Here is a 22,840-nt window from a genome sequence, read left to right on the forward strand (position 1 = left end):
GCACCATATTAACATTCAAAAATATATGTTGACATGAAATACCCTGATTTTGTAGCCAAATTCACAACGTCTGTAGCGTAAGCACATACGTGATTGTCCAGCACCCAGGAGGTGTAAGGATGAGTTTGGTTTACAAAATGGTCGACGGCAGCAGAAGAGAATCTACCAGAATCTTGCGCTTACGCTGACACACCCACACCTCATCTCCCTTGCCCAGGCACTCTCATCCTGCCGCCTCCCATCCCATCCCTGCATCATCTCATATTACACCTATGCCCACCACTCTTACAGACTCACTTGCCAGCCCTGGTGCCACGTCTTCACCAACCACCCTCCCTTCTCCTGCGCACCTCACAGTGCAAGGCCCATCGTCGCCCAAGAGATCTCATTAGACTTAACAAGCTTGACCTCTTCGCAATTTCTGAAACATGTCTCCATCCTGCTGATGGACGTGCTCTCTCTCTATCACTATACCCTCTGCCTACACTATGCTTCGCTGTGACCGCACATCCAACAGAGGGGCCGGGGTAGCCCTCTTCTACAAAGAAGCTATCACCATCAGACCCCTACCCACAACCCATCCTCCCACATTCGATTTTCTACATGTCAAACTTAATTTATCCCCAACTACCACTATCTCCCTCCCCATCATATAGCGCCCACCAGGCCCCCTAAAAACATTTGAGAACAACCTCTCACAAATCCTCAGCACCAACTGGAAACCATCTTCCAAACTACTCCTCCTCAGTGATCTTAACCTGGGTCTCAACAACCCCACTGATAACGACACTCTCTCCCTTTCCAAGAATTTAGAGTCCCTTGGATTCCCTCAGCGTATCACTTACTCAACCCACTTACTGGGCAGAAGCCTAGACTGGCTTGCAGACCTTAACTGTAACACCTCAGTCTCATCTATCACCCCTGTCCATGGACCTATCATCACATCATCTCCTTCTTCATCCCAACAGCTGCCCAGCCATCCACAGCCACCATCTCTTTACCACCCGCCCGCGCATGCTGCTCTCAGACACTTATCAAAGACCACCTTCTCTCCTTGCTTTCCGCCAACCACTCCCTCCCCCTCCCTCGTTATGCGCTGACCCCACCACTCTAGTCCACCTTTACAACTCTGCTATCGCCTCAGCAGTTGATTCACTCACCCCCATCAAACTCTGCAAAGGTAAACAAACAGGTCCCAAAAACTCCTGGTTCACCCACATCCTTAAGGCCCAGCGTGCAAAGAGACACGCCACCGAATCAGAATGGCATAGCTATGCCACGACTCCCAATAAAACCTGCTTCCACACCATATCCAAAGACTGCAAATGAGCCATCCATACCGCCAAAGCCACCTCTTACGCAGAAGACTCACTAAAGCCAAATCTCAGCCATGCAAACTCTTCGCTATCTTACGTGAACTGGAACCCCCATCACCCCCCCACAAACTTTCTCAAAGACAGCACATGGTGCCTACAAATCCAAGACATCCTCATGTATAAAATCACAACCCCCCAGGTCAAAATCTGCAAAAAACAACAGCTTATCTGCAACAAAGTACAGGCATTTAACACTACCACCACCACCCCCTCCTGTGTTCCTCCCACCCCATCCACCCCTTTCGCTTCCACCCACTGACTGAGGCTGAAATCGCCAAGATCATCTCGAGCCGCAAACCCTCCTGCTGCCAAGGAGGCACATGTCCTGCCCCCCTCATCAAGGATTGCTCTGATGCCCTTATACCACTACTCACAGCCATCGTCAACTCCTCCTTTGCTTCTGGCCTGGTCCCCACAAACCTCAAACAAGCCTGGATATCCCCTCCCCTCAAAAAAGCATCACTCGACCCCACCATCCCGGCCAACTACCGCCCCATCACCACAATCTTGTTCCTACAAAAAATCCTCGATCGGGCTGCTTAGCTTCAGATTGAAGCCCACTTGGAAAACCAAAACATCCTCAGCCCACGCCAATCTAGCTTCTGCCTGGGCCATGGCACAGAACAGGCTCTATTGGACTACATCTGCGACTCTGGCAACCTTGCCCTCCTACTGCTTCTGGACCTCTCTGCCACCTTCGATCTTGTCAACCATCAGATCCTCTGCAACCACATTATTACTGCGGCAGACATCTCACCCGATGCAACAAAATGGGCTACTTCATTCCACACAGACAGAATGGCTCACGTCTTTGCTGGCAACACAACCGCCCACCACACCCCCATATCCTGTGGTGTCTCACAAGGCTCCTGCATTTCCCCACTCTCTATAATATCTATACCAAACCGCTGTTCGACCATCTGGACTCCCTCTGCATATCCTACACCAATTACGCTGATGACACCCAAATCCTTCTTCCCCTCTCTGATGACCATGCTCTTGATGTCATAACCATCAACAAAATGTATGACACCATCCAAACCTGGATGGCATCGCACCAACTCTACCTCAACGACGACAAGACTGAGATCCTCATAGTCGGTCCAGCATCACATCTCGCAAAGCTAGACCCGGCCTTCTGTGTTTTTACCATCAACAGCTTCATTATTCGAGTCTCCACCTCTGTCAAGACATTGGGTTTCTACCTGGACTCCACCCTCAGAATAGCCCATCAGGTCAACACAATTGCCTCATCAGCAGCCCACACCACTAGACTCATATACCCCAGCAAACCATTTTTATCCACACAAAGCTGCCTCATCATAGCCAGAGCAATCATTAGCTCCTGATTGGACTACTGCAACTCCCTCTTCATTGGCACTTCCACACGTAACTTAAGCAAACACCAAACTAAACAAAACAATGCCATCTGACCCATCCTAGACCTCTCCAAACATGACCATATCTCAGCTTCCAGAAGAAACGCTCACTGGCTACCCATACACTAATGCATCAAATACAAAATCCTCTCAATCATCAACAGACGCCTCTCAAACTGTGCTCCCCCCAACCTTTCACAAAGATTCTCCAAGTCTACCTCTAGTAGGCCCACACGAGCCAACTACCGCCATCATTTGACCATGCCAAGCTTCAAACGCACTACAGCAGGTGGCTCCAGCTTTCCGGTTACCGCCCGTCTTTGGAACTCTATGCCGCTGCATCTGCGCAGTGAACCATCATACTGGCCATTCAGGAAACACCTAAAATCATGGCTTTTCAACGGACTCCCCCCACCCCCTTCCTGTCCATGACCTCTCCCTCCCACTGAACTTTGCACTGCAATTAGAGCCTTGTTGCCTAAGGGGTTAGCGCGCTTCTACAAATGTAAATAAATAAATAAAAGAGCAATAATGTTTTAGCTTTCAAGCCATGTTTTTTTAAACGTGTCTGTAGTTTTTTCATGCCATAGGTGAAATTCAGTGGAGATTCAGCAAAATGAGAACAGTTATGTAAAGTTAGAACAAATGGCACTTTAAGGCGTATACAGCTATATATATTGCTAGAAAGAATAGCCTAAATCCCTACTAAAAAATAATATGCATTTTCGGTAGACGCAGGCACGTGGCAACAAGCACAATTTATGTCTGCATCTAAATCACACCCCATCCCCCCCCCCTTCCCTTTTAGCTGCGGGGGCTGGCCAGGCTTTATTTTATTGTGATTAAATCATCACACTTTGCTTGCCCTTAACGTTCAGCTCGCTGGTCTATCCTGATGTATGCTTTTTCTTATGGTGAGTTTTACACTTTCTCCTCTGTATTGTCCCGTTGCTACATGTCATCTATGTACTGTCTACACTCTGTTTACAATTGCATATGTACAGCACGTTGGAGTAAAGCACTACAGAAACACTATAAATCAGCACTACATAAATCAATAGAAATCAGCCCAAAGTGCTGATTTTGGTGCAGCTTTGGCGTAACTACTTACTTTGATCAACAGGGGTGCCTACCTGCACTCCTTCCACAAATATCGTACTTCTTGCAAACACGGTGGCGAACGCCACCACCTCATGTGAAACAGCACAAAAGCAGATGTTTTTCCCAGAAAGGTGACCCTTCGAGTCTTGAATGTAACCCCTGCAAAGCCAACATGAGAGTGAAGTGCTCAGGATGAAAGAAGGGCAGGCTTTCCCCAAATTGCCTCACTTCAAACCATGCGTGCTGTATAAAGCCTTCGTCAACACTCTTGCGTGTTCTCCTTACTCAGAAACTGCAATGTATTTATTCTTTTCCACGTCTTTTTCCCACCTCCAGTGGATGGCTTTACCATTTCATCATGATTGGCTAGCAGCCTATAAGCGCAGCAAGGACATGCTGTTTGGCTATCGTGCAGATCTCCATCAGAATGTCCTAAAAGTACTGATCCGTTCATATAACGAAACTGGAGGGGAGGGGTGAGTCTCTGTGGTCAAATCGGAGCATAGAAAGTGATGTCAGCTTTTGCTGCATCACTCCTCACCTAACTAAAATGTACTAAGGCAACACCTAAAGCACAAGGACATTGAGGTTCTTAAGGATATTTTAACCATATGATATCTAATTCAGGGGAATTTTCCACTGACCCGAAACCAGGTACGCACAATTCTCCTTTAGTTAAATACATTTCTTTTTATGAATATGGGACCCCCAATTGAATAGGATGGATTCCTTACAGGTTCCCTCCCCTTTCGGGACAAAAAACACACAGGGTTGCACAGAAGGTATATTAACCAAATAGAAATAATTGAAACAGATTACAGATAAACAAACTGTTTCTTCATAAAAGGCCAATGATCAGAAATAGTCAACATGCTAGTCACTTCAGTTTTCAATGCTACAATTATGGAAACCAAGACTTTTGTAACACACACTTCACCATAAGTATGTACACATTTAATTCACCCTGAGCACGTAGGCACCCCGGATTGATTTCATGGAGGAATCTTTAATTTATGAAAACAACAAATAAGTAATGTCCAATTCTCGCTACTTGCCCTTTATTCAAAATACCACCACCCCTAAATTGATAGACATATCAACATTTTAACAGATTTTAAGCTCAATTGCAACGCCCTACTGAACCTTCAGGTATGTGAATGGCTTGTAGAAAATAAAGTGTATGTTCAGCAGTATGTTGGCAAAATTCCCTTCAGTGGTGTTTCTATTGGTATACACGCATTTCGCCGTCCTATTTTTGGTCGTGGTACTTTTCATCGACGGATTTTACATCGCCAGAAATCCCGTTTTTTAATTTTTTTATTTTGGGGGGTGTTTTGTTGGGTTGGGGTATTATTATAATAGTAAGGGGGGGTCTGGGTGGAGGAATCCCCCCAGAATAAAAAAAAAAAACAGGGTTTCTGGCGATGTAAAATCTGGCGATGAAAAGTACCACGACCAAAAATAGGTCGGCGAAATCACGTAGAACCTTTCTATTCAATTACTGGGTAAAATGTACTGTTCTACCTTTCATTGGGCACCTTGAACAGTGGAAATAAATAGACTGTGAAGAAACACCCTCTCCCATTTATCTTGAGCAACCCTGCATTAATAACAATATTCTGCTTGATGGTATACCCAGGAATTACTTCAATTATCTCCTTGTTGTTCGAAGGCACAAAGTAAGATGACCTTTTCAACCCCCTTTAATAGTTCTTCTGTGCTAGATGTCATCACCAGAGAGAAGGGTCAGGTGAATCTCACGGTATACACACAATGGGACCTAATATATCAATATATATATATTTTCCAGAAGCGCATACACTGAAATGTTTCCTAATTTCATTGGATGCACAATTAATGTATCTTTCCCCAACCCTCAGTAATAACAAATTATAGAGGCCAGGATTTACTCTAATTCCCTTTATAGGTTCCCTCCCGCACAAGATGACTTCCCTTTTAGATAATACTCTCATCATTTCCTTTGGCTGAATCAGACAGGTGGGAACTACCTCTTAATGACTGCTTCAAATCTCCCCCTCCGGGAACAGGTGAACATCAGCCAGTAAGATAGGATCAGCTTTTCGCCGTAGGATGTCTGCTTGATCTTCCACTGAAGAAGGTCTGGGACTTTAGCTCCTTCCAAGCTTTGCTTTCAGGGCTCTAGTCATATTTCAAAATGGGTCCAAAAAGAGAGCAATCTATTCCATCTCCTTTTGGTTGTTATCAATCCTCCTTTCTCTCCTTCTTCCCTATCAGTGAGTGCGTGACTCCGTCAGTGTCTTTTCCTCAGTGAGTGTGTGTTGAATCTTACATAGAACAGTAACTCTACCTTTTTGAGGTGTGCATACTTTCCCCAATCTAATTGGTCAATGTATGTGATTGGACAGTGTTCCAAAAGGGACATCACAGTAGACATACCCCACATTAGTCATTGGGCATATTAACGAAGGAGGCAGTCTGATGGGAGTAACTTTGTAACCCAGTTTCCCTCTCATTTAATGTGATCTCATCTCAGGGATTGCTTGCATTAAAATATATTCCATTCTAAAACAGTAAATTCCACCTGTGTGACCATTTTAATAATCAGCTCCTCAGAATTCTCTCTCTGGCCCACAAATCAAGTGATGCAATTCTCAACATAATAGCACAAATAATTACTGAGTTATAGATTTTTGCATTTAACTCACATCCACATTTATATTTAACTTCTTTTCCCATCTCATAGTAGCAGGCTCATGCCTGGCGTGTGCTGTTTCTATGCCTCAAAATACAAATTTGCCAAGTTTGCATAATTAGAACTCTCATTAGCAAAATCGTTTTGGTAGCCCTACATGGATCATCTCAAACTGAACATTGCACAAAAAGAATTAAGTTTCTATGAGCTCTGTTCAAGAATGATGGTCGAAATAGTGAATCCCATGTTCCACTTAGCATCTTGGGTTTTGCTGCCTGGCATTTGTTGTCCATGCTGTTAATGCAGAGAAGCAATGTATTTATGACGGGGACCTGGACAGGGTAACATCCCTTGTAGTTTGTAGTCTTGGGGTTTAAACACTTCTGTCCTGCCCCCTCTGACAGTTCCCAAGTCTGTTAGATTTTCAGATACATTTTATTTTTCCAACTATCAAGATTCCTTCTTTCATGATATGCAAGGGTGCTCAGATTACGCACCAGAGATCTGCAGAACCCCCATTAGTTCATTATCTTAAACCCACCAGACACAGATGCAACCCATAACCGCCGGCTTAGGATTTACAGTCGGGTTCTACACACTAGTTCGTTCCTCTCTGTGAGAAAGCATGGTATCAGTTTTCACATCTCATTTTGGGGGAGGTGGCAGAATAAATATGTCAAGAGTTCATCTCTGGCGTCCTTTAATGGGCCCCCATTCACACTTTCAGTTTTTAAAATGTAAATGTTCCTATCCCCCCTCTGATTTTACATCTTCCCCAAAAACACAGCAACATAAAACATCTGTTTTTCCTTTCTTGAACTGTATTTCTCTTTCTCCTCAGGTTAAACAGTTCCCCATTTGTTCGATGTGAATCTTAGATAGATGAAATAGATAATCTATCAATTTTCCTCTCTGTGTCACTGATCCAGTCTCAAGGTGGACTAAAAGAGGGGTAATTGAGCTATTTGCGTGTTCGTTTGAAACTTTATAATTAGTGCCCTTTTTGCTCAATCCCCCTAAAAAAAAAAATTGGGACTCACCCTTTCTTAAACTTAGCTACAGTGTGCCTGTCGTCGGTCGAGTGGTAGTACATGAAGCTGTGAATCCTGATAAGTTTCAATATTGATGTTAGGTAGGTATTGAGAAGGAGGGACAAGAGGATACAAGAACATGGCCCTTGTTGCATGGGTTCTAATGAAATAAGGGTTGAAATGCAGGGTTAGTTCTTTGGCAAGGAAGGACGGAATCGAGCAAAGAACTGTTTGGGTTAAACCTACTTTGTTCAACCTTTTGATGAGTCTGCGGAAGATAGTTTGGAACACTGCCAATATTTTGAGCATCATAAAGCGAATCTCACTGCATGTGTGGCATTTCATATGATGAGGGTGAATGGGCCATCTGGCCAGATTTATAGTAGTGTTGGTTCTCTTGCTGTGTGGCATTGGCCCTACCTGGTCTGAATGTAGAATGTTGTTTATTTCGATATGGTGGAGGGTTTAGTGGTATACAAAACTCCCCAAATCTAGGCCGTGTACTTCACGTTGTGCATAGGCTGGTGGCTCAATAGAGCCTTACAGTTTGCTGTCCCACTCTTCAGGAGGGGATTGAAGAAAGCTGTTGTGAAGGCTTCAGTACAACTCCTTGTTGTATGAAAGGAGAGAGCAGCACATGCGTAAGGGTTCAGGTTCCTGCCAAGAAGATGTCCGGTGTTCTGCACAGTTTGATCTTGTGATGGACCTGAAAGCATTATGCTTGGGAGTGTGTTTCCCATCTAGACGTTGGTGAATCAGTTGGACATTTTTGAGGAGGTGGGTGGGGATGACAACACAGACCACTTGCAAAGGGTTAAGGGTGCAACATTAGGATTTTGGGGTTCTGAATTTGTTGATCAGTTTGAACATTTCCCTTGTCAGAAAGCGTGTGCTATGTGCCCGGAGAAGTTAACTTTCTTTGCTCTGAGTAGCTTAACCCTGTAGTGCTGCTTTTGTTGTTGGTTTGCTGCTTTTTGATTGTCGTTGTAGTTCTTCCTTTGTGCTTTTTATTTTGTTTGTTTTCTTTAGATTGTTCAGTGTGAGAATGTTCCACTTGCAGGGCTGTTTCTTGTCTAAAGGCTTGAAGGGTCTTCTGCTTGGCCAGTGCATCCAGAAGCTGCTAATTTGCACTCCTCCCCCTGAGTCCATTGAGCATCCAAGGAGCTGCGGGTGGACTTGACCTGCACTTACCTCATCTGGATTTAAGTTTAAACATCTTCTCTTTAGAGGTTGTAGGGCCTTCCTTTTGGATGAGCAAGATGAGGAAGTCAATGAAGAGGCGTTCCCGTCCACGGCAGGAAGAGCAGTGGGTTCCCCATTGTGAGACACTAATTGTAGACAATGTCATCCAGCATGTTCCATTGCTAAGTGCATCACTCCTTTTGCTAGCTGACTGAGATGCAGGCATGCAGGTTTGAGGACAGGCACCTGCCAGCAGGGTTGGTGCTCCATTCAAACCTGATGCAGTAATATCCTACGGTCGTGGGTTATGATATGATATGATCGTTTATTTATATAGCGCCTATACACAATGTGTTTCAAAGCGCTTCAAGGCAAGGGAGGGAACAAGGGAAAATACAATGTCATTCTTACAGGCCATGAACAGTAAGGATGTGAAATTAACTATCGTACTGGACCCGAAGACATTTCAGATAGTGCAAGAGCTAAGACATAGATAAGGAAGGGAGGGGGAGAGTGGGAAGGAAATGGAAACACACAGGTGACTACCGTACTAGGCCTGACCACATTTCTGGTAGAGCCAATAAAAAACAAAAGGTGAGGGAGAGGGGTGCAGAAAGGGAGGGAGGAGCAAAACAAGCGACTATCGTACTAGGCCTCACCACATTTCAGATAGTGCTGCAGGGGTGGAGGGGACAATTAAGGGGGGCCACAGACGAGGTTGCTATCATACTAGCACCGGGACAATTCTGATAGAGTAAGTGCATAGAAGAAAGTAAGGGGAGGAGATGGGAAAAGGGAGAAAGGGAGAGGAGGAGAACAGAGAGTAAGCAGTCAAAAAGAGTGGAGAAGCAAGAGGGAAGAGCGAATACAATTGCAGAAGTCAGTAGTAATACATAATGTGGCAAGCCTGGGAACAGCATGAATCAGGGCCACCATGAGAAAGGGTGACCCACTGTGAATCAATGAAGTCCATAAATGGTTATTGGTAGTGTACTGATAGGTTTGTCTGTGTCTATGAAACGGTGAAGAAAGATGAGTTTGAATGCTGCTAGTCAGTTTAGCACTAGAAAGGACAACATTAAGCAGTGGGTGATAGTACAGCGAACCGAACCGGAAGAGATTCACAATCCGAAATGAGCATTGATGACGTTACATTTGTGGGAATGTAGGTCTTTAAGATTAGGGCAATACATCTTGCTTCTTTCCCATCAAGGTTATCAGGAATGAGGTCAACCTTGAAGGTAGCAATAGCTCTTTTTGCTGCCACTGCAAAGGTTCCGGAGAGACAGGCCTCGGCAGGTTCTGCCTTTTTTCCATGTTCTGAGATTGAGCATGCACTCATGAGAGGCAGCTGGTGCTCAGCTCTGTTCCTTTACCTGTGTAGTGTCAGACGTTTCAGCCATTTCAGGGTTGCCCTGTTTTGGATGGCTGCTCGAATCTGCTCGGCCGCCCAGAACTTTCTGGCTTCAATGTGCTTCATTGGGTGTCTTGGCGCTGTTCTCTTGATTGCCACGATTGTTTCATGGTGGGTCATTAGAGATGGAATGTGGAAGGTGTATCAATTTTAATTTCGCTGATCTGGAAATGTGGCAAAGCTGAGGTTGTCAAAGCTTTGAAATCATGCCTGGCGAGGATAGACTCTCTCTTCTGCGATACAAGGCGTGAGCGTTGGCCGGCCTGAAACTTGCTGCTTCCGGTACCTTGCTGGAAGTGTGGTGTACAGCCATCCTGAAGCTGGGTGTGACTGCTCTTTGGCTGCTGACCTTGTCATATCGTCCCATGATTTAGCTGCATCCCCAGATTTGTGTTATGCGCTCTCATTCTCCTCTCTGCTCTAATATTGAATAAGACATCACGCGGTGCTCCTGACGCCTCTTCTTACTTTTCCTGCTGTGTCTACGCCTCTTCGCCTGCCTGTTCGTGCAGCGCTACTGGATGGACTAGTCCATTTCCAATATTAGGTCAAGTAGGGGGAGAGGTAGAGAGTCATTCATCTGGGTAATTCATTCTGGGTGCAGGGAGAGCAGTTAAGTATATTATACTTGTCAGTGTTAGAGCTCACCTAGCTCCACGCAAAATGGCCGAAACACTGTCGTGTTGACATGTATTATATGTTGTTGTTCAACTCTTGATTGTGCCCACACTCTATGGACCCCCCACCTGTTTATGATTCCACTGAATTCTCTAAGCTTCCTTCCTATTGACTACTTGATCATTCGTACTTAGGTACTACACTTTGTATGTCCTCAAATGTGAATGTCCTATGTTTTTTTAAAAATACCAGTGTATTACTACACCACTGCACTTCAAAATAAAACCCTTTTGTGCAGAAGAACAGTTTCATGAGAATTCTGTGACCACCCACACAAGGGGTCGCCCACTCAGGGTGTAGCAGTGGTTTCTCTTCAGAAGAGATTGACCTGACCTTGCTCATTCGTTTTTTGATAGTGTTAGGGGTCATTGTGAGGTCCCCGTCCCCTTCTGTACATTCAGATGCAGGTCCTGTTCTTGATTTCATCTCTACCTTCATAACGTGGCATTATCTGGCATCAATTGGTTTTGTCTGGTTGAGTCCTTCTACCAGGAGATCATGTATGTATGTATGTATATGTATGTATATAATCTTAACATAAAACAATACAACCTATAACTTGATGGCTATCACTACTCCTATACTGACTCTAGCAGAGCTGATTCCATTTCCTGCGGAATCACCTAAAGAGGTGTGTCTTCAAACCTTTCCTGAAGCAAAGAATATCTTCTTCTAGTCTCAACTTAATGGGGAAAGTATTCCACTGCTGAGCAGCCAACATGCCGAAAGATCTGCCCATACCAGCCTTTAACTTCTGTTTAGGCACTGTGAGAAGCCCCTTTCCTACAGAGCGTAGATATCTCTGTGGGGAATATGGCACAAATAGATTCTTTAAGTATTGAAGGGAGTGACCAAACAAACATCTATGAACTATGGTCATAGCTTTAAAGTTCACCCTCTCCTCCACTTTGAGCCAATGCAGATCTCTTCGTGCCATGGTCACATGGTCTTTTCTCTTAAGTCCCTTCACAATCCGCACTGCATCGTTTTCAATAACGACATCTTGCCATATCTTTTTTGGTGGCTCCTAACAATAAGTCATTTGCATAGTCCAATCTGGACAAAACCAATGCCCTAGCGGCCGTGGGTATATTGGCCTCATTCAGATAAGGTCGGATAACCCTCATCAGGCGTAAATAGTATGCCGTATTTTTGTGTAGGTAGTTTACTTGCGCCTCTGAACTGACTGAGTCATTGACCATCATTCCTAGGGTCTTAACTTGATTTAATACTTGGATTTTTGCTTCATTAATGGAGAAGGTCTTATATTCTTCTCCTAACTTGGTTTTAGTTTGATTGGTTCCAAAGATCAGGATTTCTGTTTTGGAGTCGTTGAGACACATCCAATTCTGTTGCATCTAAGATTCTATTTTACTATATACTCTTGCTATCTTCTCATTGTCTCTAATGTAATTACCCTCTAGTTCAATGATTAGCTGCGTGTCATCGGCGTAGTTTGTGAAAAACACGCCGATTTCATCCAGCACATCGCATAGGCTTCTCATGTATACATTGAATAACAGGGGAGAGAGGCTAGCTCCCTGAGGAACTCCAAACATTATTGCGATAGCCTCGGAGAACAGGCCCCCCCAATGCAATCTTGCTTGACGCTCTGATAAGAAAAAAAGCAGCCAATCCAATGCTGCTGTAGAACATCCTGCGGTGCGTTTTATTGCATTTATCAGTATTTGGTGATCTACCAAATCGAATGCTGCACTGAGATCCAGCAGCATAAGCATACCTGCTTTACCCTTATCAATTAATTCCAACATGTGGCCTTGAAGGTCCAGCATAGCAGTTTCCGTGCTGTGGACAGCCTGAAAGCCCGATTGTTGTTTATGTAAGGAGTCTCATTTTTTCATATGTTTCTGTAATTGGCATGTTTGGATTTTGTCCAGAATTTTAAGGACAAAATTTGAGTTCGTAATCGGACGGAGGTTGCTAGGATCCTTAGGGTCAAGACCTGCCTTTTTAACTAAGGGCGTGATGGTAACTTTTTTTTAATTCTTTTGGTACTGAACCTTCTCTAAACAAGGCATTAACTATTTTTGTGAAGATTGGGCGAATGGCTCTTTATTTTCCAAAATAATTTTGGAAGGTAAGATATTTTCTGCGCATTAGGTGGGTTTCATGTGTTTTAGTACTTCTATCATTTCTAATTCAGATATCGTGGTGAAGCTGAAAGAGTCTAACCCTATCTGTTTGGCCCTATCGTTTCCCGGTGCTGATATCCCTGCATGTGTTCTTGCCTTAATTAGATTTTGTCTCGCTTTTAGTATTTTGGCTGCAAAGGCATTTTACACTGCATCGCAGTCTTCTTTTGTAGGTGTAAAAGGTGGGGTAAGTGATTTGGGTTTCTCAACCTGTTTTAGGATTTCGCATATCTTACTCGTGGCATTAGATGCTGATTCGATTTCCTTATTATAGAAATTGGCTTAGCCTCTCTTATAGCATCCCTACATTTTTTGTTATCTAACTTCCAGTTGTCCTTATTTTCTTTAGCATGGTCCTGTTGCCATTTTCTTTCAAGTGTTCTTTTTTCTATTTTAAGTTTCTCCAGTTCACTGTCGAACCATTTCTGGTGATTGCATTCCTTCCTGACAGTCTTGGTTTTCAATGGTGCTACTCGTTCCACCAAAGCTTGGATTTTTGTTATGTATTTATTTAATATATTTTCGCAGCTATCATTATCCTGTAGCGATGACAAAATATCAACTAAGCAGGGTTGTAATTGATTCGCATTCAAATTCTTAAAATTCCTGCTCGCAACTTTGATATGTGGATTGTGATACTGTTTGTTAGTCAACCCAATCCAATTGGTTTCCTTGGGGTTTAGTTGGCTCCTGGTTCACCATACCGAAATCTACGGTTTTAGAGTTGTTTCCAGTGCTATGGCATCTTAATCTTTGGCATTTCCTCTCCAATATTTGAAATCTCCCATAATTAGGGTAGAAGAATTAGGTGATTTCCATTTTATTAATTGGGAGCAAAGGTAATTTGCAAAGTCTGAGACCAAGGATGGCGGTCTATAGATGACTATGATGTTTAAGCATTTATTCGGTGTGTGTACAAGTTTCAGATGGGATGTTTCACATCCTTCAAAACTTATGTTGACTTTAAAAAGTTTAATAGCTTCTCTAGCAATACTAGCCACTCCCCCACCCTGGCCCTTTTCTCTGTTTATATTGTATACAATATAGCCTGCTTGTATCGCTAGGTCGCATGTAGGCTGTTGCCTGTCCTGAGTGTGCTTGACTGGCGGATCACTGTCCTGGATGCATGGGCGGCACCAGCCTAGAGATCGGGAGGGCTGAATCCCTCCCACTTGGAGGCAGAAGGCATTACTCTGCTATGACGCCAGCACGGGTTATTGATGACAAGAGCCTGTCCAACTTCTCACCTCGGAGAGTGATGTGTTTACTTTCTGTTAAACAGTGATTAGCAACACTGCAGCAGCAAAAGTACATTGGTAGAGGACAAAAGTCTGCCCAGGCCATATATTAATAGACCCATAGGACCAGCGGTGTTGCTAGGGGGATGGGGGGGGGCTGAGGGGACTATAGCCCTGGGTCTTTTGGTTGTAGCCCCGGCTAGAAGCTCAGGGTCTACAACCAAAAGGCTATAGCTAGCCCCAAACCCTTCCAGTCCCGACATTAGGTTAGCCCCTGATCTTTTCCAGACCTAGCAACACCCCTGCCTAGGACGAAGCCAAATGCTTAACTGTTGGGCGCGACTTTTAGATGGCCCATGCCTCCAATAATTTGCATTCCTTTGTTTACTTAAATAGCTTGTCAGTTGGTAAAAATGCATCGAATGGTCCAAAGGAAGGCATGATAGCTATTCAGCCTCCTGGGCTCAGTGGAAGTGGGGGTGGGGGGGGTGGGGGGTGGTCAACAACCAATGGGTGTAATGGCCCAGCCCACTGCCAGCTTTCACAATTGCCATTCAGCCCTCATCAAAATGTAGAGTGTGGCTCCGCCCTTGGCTGAATGCCTTGCAGTTTAAAATGGAGTATGGTCCAAGCTGACTGGTAGGAATAGAGGTGCATAGCAGGTTTCCCTTTAGTCTGCTCTCCAGTTAGGAGTAGACGGAGTAGAAACGGGGAGGGAGCCACAGGTAGAAAAGAGCTGAAGGGATTATAGTTCAGTTTCAGGTGAGTAGTGCATTAGCGTCACTGGCTGTGAAGGAACACATTTGGCTTTTAAATGGGCATGGGCAAGCATTTTTCAAGCCCTAACTTAGTGCTACTACTTGTCCATAAGATAGGAACAGCTTGAACAGTGTCTGAATACGTGGGCATATGACAGCAGTTCCTGGCAAATGCATATCTTATACCTATACACAAGCCAAACCTGTTGCTTTGCCAATGCTTGTTTTTAAAAGGACTTTAGTACAAGGAACATATATAAATCAAGTGGCTGAAGTCACACTCGGTGTGGACATTGTTATATATAGTACCACATTTAAAACTGTAATTATGCCAATAGCGCTCAGCAGACTGCTTAGAAATAACACTGGAAGGCCAAAGGTTGATTATTCTGCTTGATAGAGCTACTTTAAGAAGATCCAAGGAGGGAGTGTTTTGGGTTGAGAGGGGCGTGTAGTTGGTGGGAGTGGTCGTAGGGATTACCATGGCCAGGGGCAGTCAATGGGTTGGCAAACAACCAAACAACTCCCACTAGCTTTGTCCTTCCTCACGTCATCCCCCTCCTAGCTGCACTCCACTGTAATAGTTTTGGTTTATGGGTAGCGCGTTAGCACCACATAATAGCCAAAACTGAAAACATGAACAAGCAGAAGGTGACAGTAATACGGTTCTGTTTATGGCCTGCGGTGTGAGTGCTATTGGGCCTAGCTGTTGAGGGCGGAGGGGTGGGGGGGAGTAGACAGAAGCAACTAACTCTTCCCTGCAATGCAAAGGACCTTTGACCTGGATGAGCCACTTGCGCATGGTTTGGGGAAACTCGAAGACTCTGCATTTGCTGTATGATGGAGTGGCCTTCGTGGTGTCTGGAGGCGTGAATGATTTGCCTTGATTTATAAGAAAGAAGGATTTTAGCTCCATATTGTGTCACTTAAGTGCACATCATCCTTTTGGATGGGGAAGCGCCTGCGTGGGTCCGCCCACGCATTCGATAATTAGAAAGAAAGAAAGGAATCAAGGCAGTGTCGCAATACATTGAAAGCTTTCCATTTTAGATGACTGCTGTGAGTCTTCCTAAGTGGGAGGGGCCATGCCAGATGTGGGTCTCTTGCTCACTGAGCCTAGAGAATCAAGCATGACCTCACTGATGAAGGTCAGCAAGGCCGAAACACGTCTGCAGTTGCTTGCATTCCCATGTGGGTGGGACATGGCCTAGCGGGAGTGCTCCCATTCCTGGCAGGAATACGAATGGTACACAAAAGGATTAAATGGAAGCTTCCCATTTATCAATTTGTAGTGTCAGCAGAAACTTCCCAAATTAACGTATGGTGCACTCCTGTTATTTCTATGGCAATTGTGACAACATCTTGAATATTTCGAAACCTTTTAGACATAAACTGCTGGGGTAACAAACATTATCGATCCTTTAATATGCGTCTGGAAGAAGGAACCGAACAACCCTTGCAAAACATTCAAAATAAATAATGTATTTATAAATATGTTTTTGACTAGGAAGGCTGAATATACACCCAGCAAATAGAGATTCAAGTGTTATGTTTCTGCGCTTTTGCAGAAACGTGCGGTTAATCACATACATAGATAACACAGACACACGCAAAGGCTTCGATATTTAAGGTGTCCATGCGGGCAACACCTCCCCCAGAAGGCTAGTCGGATGTTTACATTCCTCACAAAAATGGGAACGTATTTATTCCGATTCAACACGAGCATACCATCTGGGGAAATGAACTGGCCGGACTGTAGGGCAAAGACAGAGTACGTGCGACAAATTAATATAGAGTTACACGTAAAAGCTCTCAAAAGAGAAATGGGAAACAAGGACTGTTAGGCTGAGAACCTCAATTAATGCGATTATACCAGGATTCACTTCACGAGAGGGCATAGAAAGTGGAACCACAGGATCTGATAGCAGCTTTGGGGTTTGCGCGCCACCTGCTGTTCAATGTATACAATGACAACAACTTCAGGAGCCATGCGAAACCAGCTCTTTTTTTCATGGGGTTTCCAAACCTACATTCACACTGCTGAATACCTGATACTTTTTTATCCTAAAGCACGCGCATATAATATCACATTTGAAAACGCATCGGTATTTCTACTTCTTTGAAAGCAGCAGCAAGGCCTACAAAGATCGGTGCTAGTCAGTGTGTTCCTACCCTGGTAAATAACAAGGACGTATGGTGATGTGGAAAGTGTCAGGGCAGCTGCGCGGGCAGGGTGAAATCAGGCCAGGTGATAGTACTCAGGAAACTCCTACCACTGATATGTTTCCCCTCAATCTGTACGGCAGGCGTGCACCAGTTAATAGGATCTCAGTGCTCGCCACCCCGACTGTTGCCAAATATGGTGTCCAGTCAAAGGGTCGAATGAAAAGGACCGAAATACAATTGGTTCGAGTTAAAAGGACCTAAAACAAAAAAATGTAATGCTTTTTTAAAAATGTATACAATTTTTTTTTTTTTGCTTGGTATAGATAAAATGTGTTTTTTTTGGCCAAAAAACGGGGATTTTGGTGGGGACCCCCCCCTCCAGAAAAAAAAGTACATTTGATTTTTTTGTTTTAGGTCCTTTTGACTCGAACCAATTGTATTTCGGTCCTTTTCATTCGACCCTTTGACCTATAACCACCAAATATCTCTATCATCAAGTTAAGCTGACAACGCTATGCATGGTAGGGGCTCGTAGTTTATATTTTTCTATCATATATATATATATATATATATATATATATATATATATATATATATATATATATATATATATATATATATATATACACACACAGTGAAAAACACCTTAGTCAAAGAGACGTTAACGTTTAACGCAACAAACCCCTGAAATTGGGCAGACAATTCAGGCAAAGCCACCTTCACTACTCGCCCGCTGTTACGCAGTGTATCACCATATGACCACAATGATGACCTCAGAGATTACATCACTGATGACATCACTGCTGACAGCACTGATTATATCACTGATACATCAGACATATCATATATGACTTGACTGATAAATGCACCGATTATATCACTTATACTTTCAACTTTTATGACTCTTTCTTTTACATTATATTACATATTTTCAAAGTACATTTTATTCTCCTGTAATTTCTTTAAATGCAACGTATGGTCCACAATGTGAAATACATACACAAATGAGTAACAACAACAAAAATAGTATAGTATGTGAAGATGGATTTCCTTTGGCATGTCATCTGTAAGGGTGGAATAAAAAGTCAATTAGTTTACAACAGAAATAACTGAAAGTAATAAAAAAACAAAAACACTTCTCCCAACACGACCAGAGATACTGAACCTGATCAATGTCGAAATAACGGGAGGTCGCTGCAAAACGCTTAACACATGGGCACAGAAAAACAAAGATAAACTTGAAGAAGTTCAAAGCTCTGAGGAGGAACTGATACAGAATCCAACAAAGGTAAAGAAAAAAATGCAACAACTTGATTGGATTCATACCTTAGAAACAGCAGCAAGAAACAAATTGACTACACATCTACCTGTTAATACAAAGAAACTAAACCAGACCCAAGAATACTTGAAGAAAACTCTGAACAGAGCACTGAGAAACACTTTTTTACGAGCTTGTCTAAATCTTCTGGAGACTAACGACATTTTAGCGGTAAGAGGTCTCTCCACTTCAAACAACAGCCGCTACTGCAAAAACCAAGTTCAAACATAAACAATAAGGCAGCTTGTATTGTCATGCCCTGGGACTGAAAGCATCAGAAAGATTTACCTAAATTGACATATTTCGGAGTCACCTCTATATGAAGAAGAAGTTTGGTGGGCGCGGCTGATCTGTGGAGAAAAGACCTCATGGGTACTGGCTCTAGTACAAATCATGCGACATGTACTGTTGAAATGGTCGAAGACCTAAAAATGTGAATTTTATGATAAAGTCTATGAGATTAACTATATCTGGAGTGACAGGACTAAAGGGGAAGTGATCAGAAACAACACTTTCAATAATAGAACAATTTTCCTTTCCATTCGACGATCAACTACCTTCTAAAAATCGTTATTCGATTAAAACAAGTGATACAAAAAAAATCCAATTAGATGTTTAAAAGTAAATCTTTCATTTCTAAGCTTCATTTCTTTTGTATATATGTAATTATGCAATTATGTAGTATTGATATTCTTTTTAGAATACCCATGCTTAGAATTCCTATAATATATCACAATACATAAGAGCATGTACTTTGTTTTACGTGTGTTTTTTTTTAACACTTCTCATTTAGAAAATATTACATTTATATAATATTTTTATGGTAAGCACGATAGAGAATTTAAATCTGTGCATTTAGAATTGTCCTAACAATCAGGATTCAACATGTTTCATTTTCAATCTATTCCTACTATCAATTTTCTACAACTGTATATGCATATTATATTAGCTTACAAAAAATCTAAAGTACATTTTCCACACTCGGGTACATTCTATGAAATGGACTATTTTAATTGCTTGCTATTAAAGGAAATTAAAGGTATTTCTGAAATATTACATATTTATATTTCATATTTCATCCTTCAGTAAATACTAAAAATGAATGCTCCTTCTCTTGTTCTATGTCATGTTCTTACTGGTAAATATACTGAAATAACATATGTAGCAAGAGAGTGACCGAAAAATGTTTTAACATACATAATGAGTGATCTCATTTCTGATGCCATCAGTGATGTCATAAATGATGTATTCAGTGATGTCACCAGTGATGTCATCAGTAACATCATCAGTGATGTAGTCTCGGCTGTCATCATTGTGGCCATACAATGCGCAAAAGGGGGCGAGTAGTTAAGGTTGCTGTGCCTCAATTGCTGAATTTCAGGGGTTTGTTGCTTTATATGTACACCTTGACGTCTCTAAGGTTTTTTCACAGATTTTAAAAGGTTTTGTTGCAATGTATTGTTCACCTTAGCTGTTTTCAAACTAAGCGCATTTTTTCATTGAATTTCAAAGGTTTTGTTTCTGTGTACTTTTCACGCTAAGTCTGATCACCTTAACTCTCTCTTAAATAATGTTTTATCTCTGAATTTCAAGGGTTTTGTTATACTATAGTTTCTTTGGGGCCCACTACCCATGGCCTACGGCAGTGTTTCTTTAAAGCCTACTAGCCATGGCCTTGGCGACTGTCCATGTTGCACCAATAGCTTTCTTGTGGCCCACTAGCCACAGCCTTCAGCCATGACCTGTGGCCACGGCTGTTGGCCTTAGCCACTGTAAATGTTGCACCAATAGTTTTCTTCAGGCCCACTAGCTTTTGCCTTCAGCCGTGGCCATTGTAAATGTTGAACCAATTGGTTTCTTTAGGACTCAGTTGCCATGGCCTTCGTAAAAATATAATTCATAATTTATTTTAAAAAGAAATGACTACAAATATTATTAATACACTTGCCATGTCTATAGTTAAATATTGACTTTCTAATCTTCATTTATTTTCTATACATGTATTTATGTAGTGTAAGTAACTGATTTGTTTTGCATATTAACCAAACTTTGAATTCTTATATTCTATACTATCACAATGCACATGGATACATACTTTCTATTATATCTGTTTTTATTTTTTAGAAAAGAATGCTCATGTAATGTTTTTACAGTAAGAAGAATTGTACATTTAAATGTGTACATTTACTATTTTCATAACACATACTATTAATCAGGTTTCTATTGCTATCTATTTAATTTTATTAGGTCATACACGTATTATATTATGTTTGAAATACCTGAAATTAATTTACACGAATCCGGTAATTTCCCTGCAATTAAATATTTGAATTGCTTACTAATACATGAAATTCAAACCATTTCTATATGTTAAATATTTTTATTTTACTTTATATAAGTTAATAAGTACTATAAATGAATGCTCCACAAGTAATAATATGATACTTCTGTATCAGTGTATTGTTCATGTCATGTTTTTATTATTGTTAAGCGAAATAAAATATGTACCAAAAGAGGTGAACAAGTATATTTAACTTATATAATCAATAATCACATATACAATGTAATTATTGATCTCATCAGCAATGTCCTACGTGATGTCATTAGTGACACCATCAGTGATGTCATGTGTGATGGAATTAGTGATGTCATATGTGATGTCATTGTGGTCATACACTGCACAACAAGGGGTGCATAGTTAAGGTGGACTTGATTGAAATGCGAGTGCTAAATTTGTTCCCAAAATTCTATTGCTAATAACTTTTGACTTGCTGGATGGATATGGATGAAATTGTACAAACGAAAACGTGCTCAACTGTTCTCCCGAAGTGAAAATGTTGGGAAGCATATGTTAAAAAATGAAAAAGTTATTAAGAAAACAAAAAAACACAGTTTGTTTTCAGCCTAATCCCTTTCGTTTTCCCACTCACCTGTTTACACTGTTGTTTGGTGGGATTCCTTAGTCTGTTATCTGTTTTACATTTCTTTGGCAATGGTATGAGTTGAAGAAGACAGGCCAAGCAGGACCTACTTATTCACTAGATATATTGGCAACATGTGGTTTATCTGCTCTTTGGAAATGCGAGATGACTACTCCACTGTAAACAAAGAAGAGAGACTGGCAGATAATGGTCTCACTGTACCTCTCAAATTGAGCCATAGTAACCTAAAACAGACTGATGGGGTCTTGTCGCCCCTCGCAGAGGTGGCAGAGGTTGTGTTGTTGCTTCCATTATAAACAAAGGGAGAGACCCCTTATATTAGGACTCGGGTTTGCACATTTTCTATAATGAAAGCGGGTGTGTTGTAATAGACTAATTGCTAGTGCACCGGATGAGCATATGCTTTCAAGGGGTCCGATTAGTGGCCGTTTATTAACAACTCAGCAGAACAAAACAGTGTATTCACTTCAGCTTTTACAAAAATCTAAGAGGAGTTTATTATTTTTGCTCCTATAACATAGTTTTCATTCAATCTCTTTCCATTTCTTTTTCTCTATTACTGTTGTGGGACCTCATTTTTGTCCTTAGTTTTTGCTTTACGTATAGTAACACAAAACATCCAAACTCGACCGACATTTTGGAGAAAAACATAACAAAGTAGTTCCTTGGTTTTTACATGTACACAGTCATAAGGAAGCAGTTGGAGCTGAATGAGACTCCAGCTATATATAGCGCACACAAAGCAGAATGTGAAAAATCAAACATTTCCTGTGTGCATACAACTTAAAGAGCTCATTGAAGCATCACAACAAAGTGCAGGTGTGTGATTAAATCCGTTTGTCCAGGCTAGACAGTCTATTTGAACCTGTCATCCTTCTTTTAGTCTGGTAGCACATCCTGAAACTATGGGTCTTACCGGTGGGATCTGTGGGTCCTTGTGGATTTTGTGTAAAGCATAGAATGCTGGGATACTGCCCTGCGAGTTGTTCAAATATTCATACTCATTCCTCATTATCCATCTGTGTTCGTATGCGCATTGAGTTGTTTCTTCATTTAGTTTGCATATTTATGCTGAGGGGTCCTTTTTGAGCTTTTTTATAGTTGTTGTCATCATGCATGAGGTCTCCCACCATTCGTTGGGATTGCCCTCCACCTTTGTCCACCGGTCTAATCACAATTTCTGTGAGTTTTCCTAATGATGTGAGGGCTGCCCTCTCCTTGGTTGTTAAATTGTATCTGGTGTTTTGTTTTCAGGATTGTAGTGTGCATATTTCCTTCATAACACATTTTTCAAAAGCAAGGATTTCACGTGGCCAATCAGGACCACTGGTGGGAACACTTGTGCATTACACTCCGACACACTGAAACCATTTTGTGGATATGGACCAGACAGTCCCAGCCCACATCCTGCCAGCAAACACACATAGCCC

The 22,840-nt window shown here is 42.1% G+C and overlaps 1 protein-coding gene across 1 annotated transcript in view; it reads left to right on the plus strand.

Annotated features, from left to right (window-relative positions):
- Positions 1 to 22,840, plus strand: part of FREM1 (FRAS1 related extracellular matrix 1) — a 1,195,879-nt gene that overhangs the window by 714,331 nt on the left and 458,708 nt on the right. The gene's annotated exons all lie outside the window — the stretch shown is intronic.

Source organism: Ambystoma mexicanum, chromosome 6p (genome assembly GCF_040938575.1).
Source record: "Ambystoma mexicanum isolate Mex_15411 chromosome 6p, UKY_AmexF1_1, whole genome shotgun sequence".
Classification (NCBI taxonomy): domain Eukaryota; kingdom Metazoa; phylum Chordata; class Amphibia; order Caudata; family Ambystomatidae; genus Ambystoma; species Ambystoma mexicanum.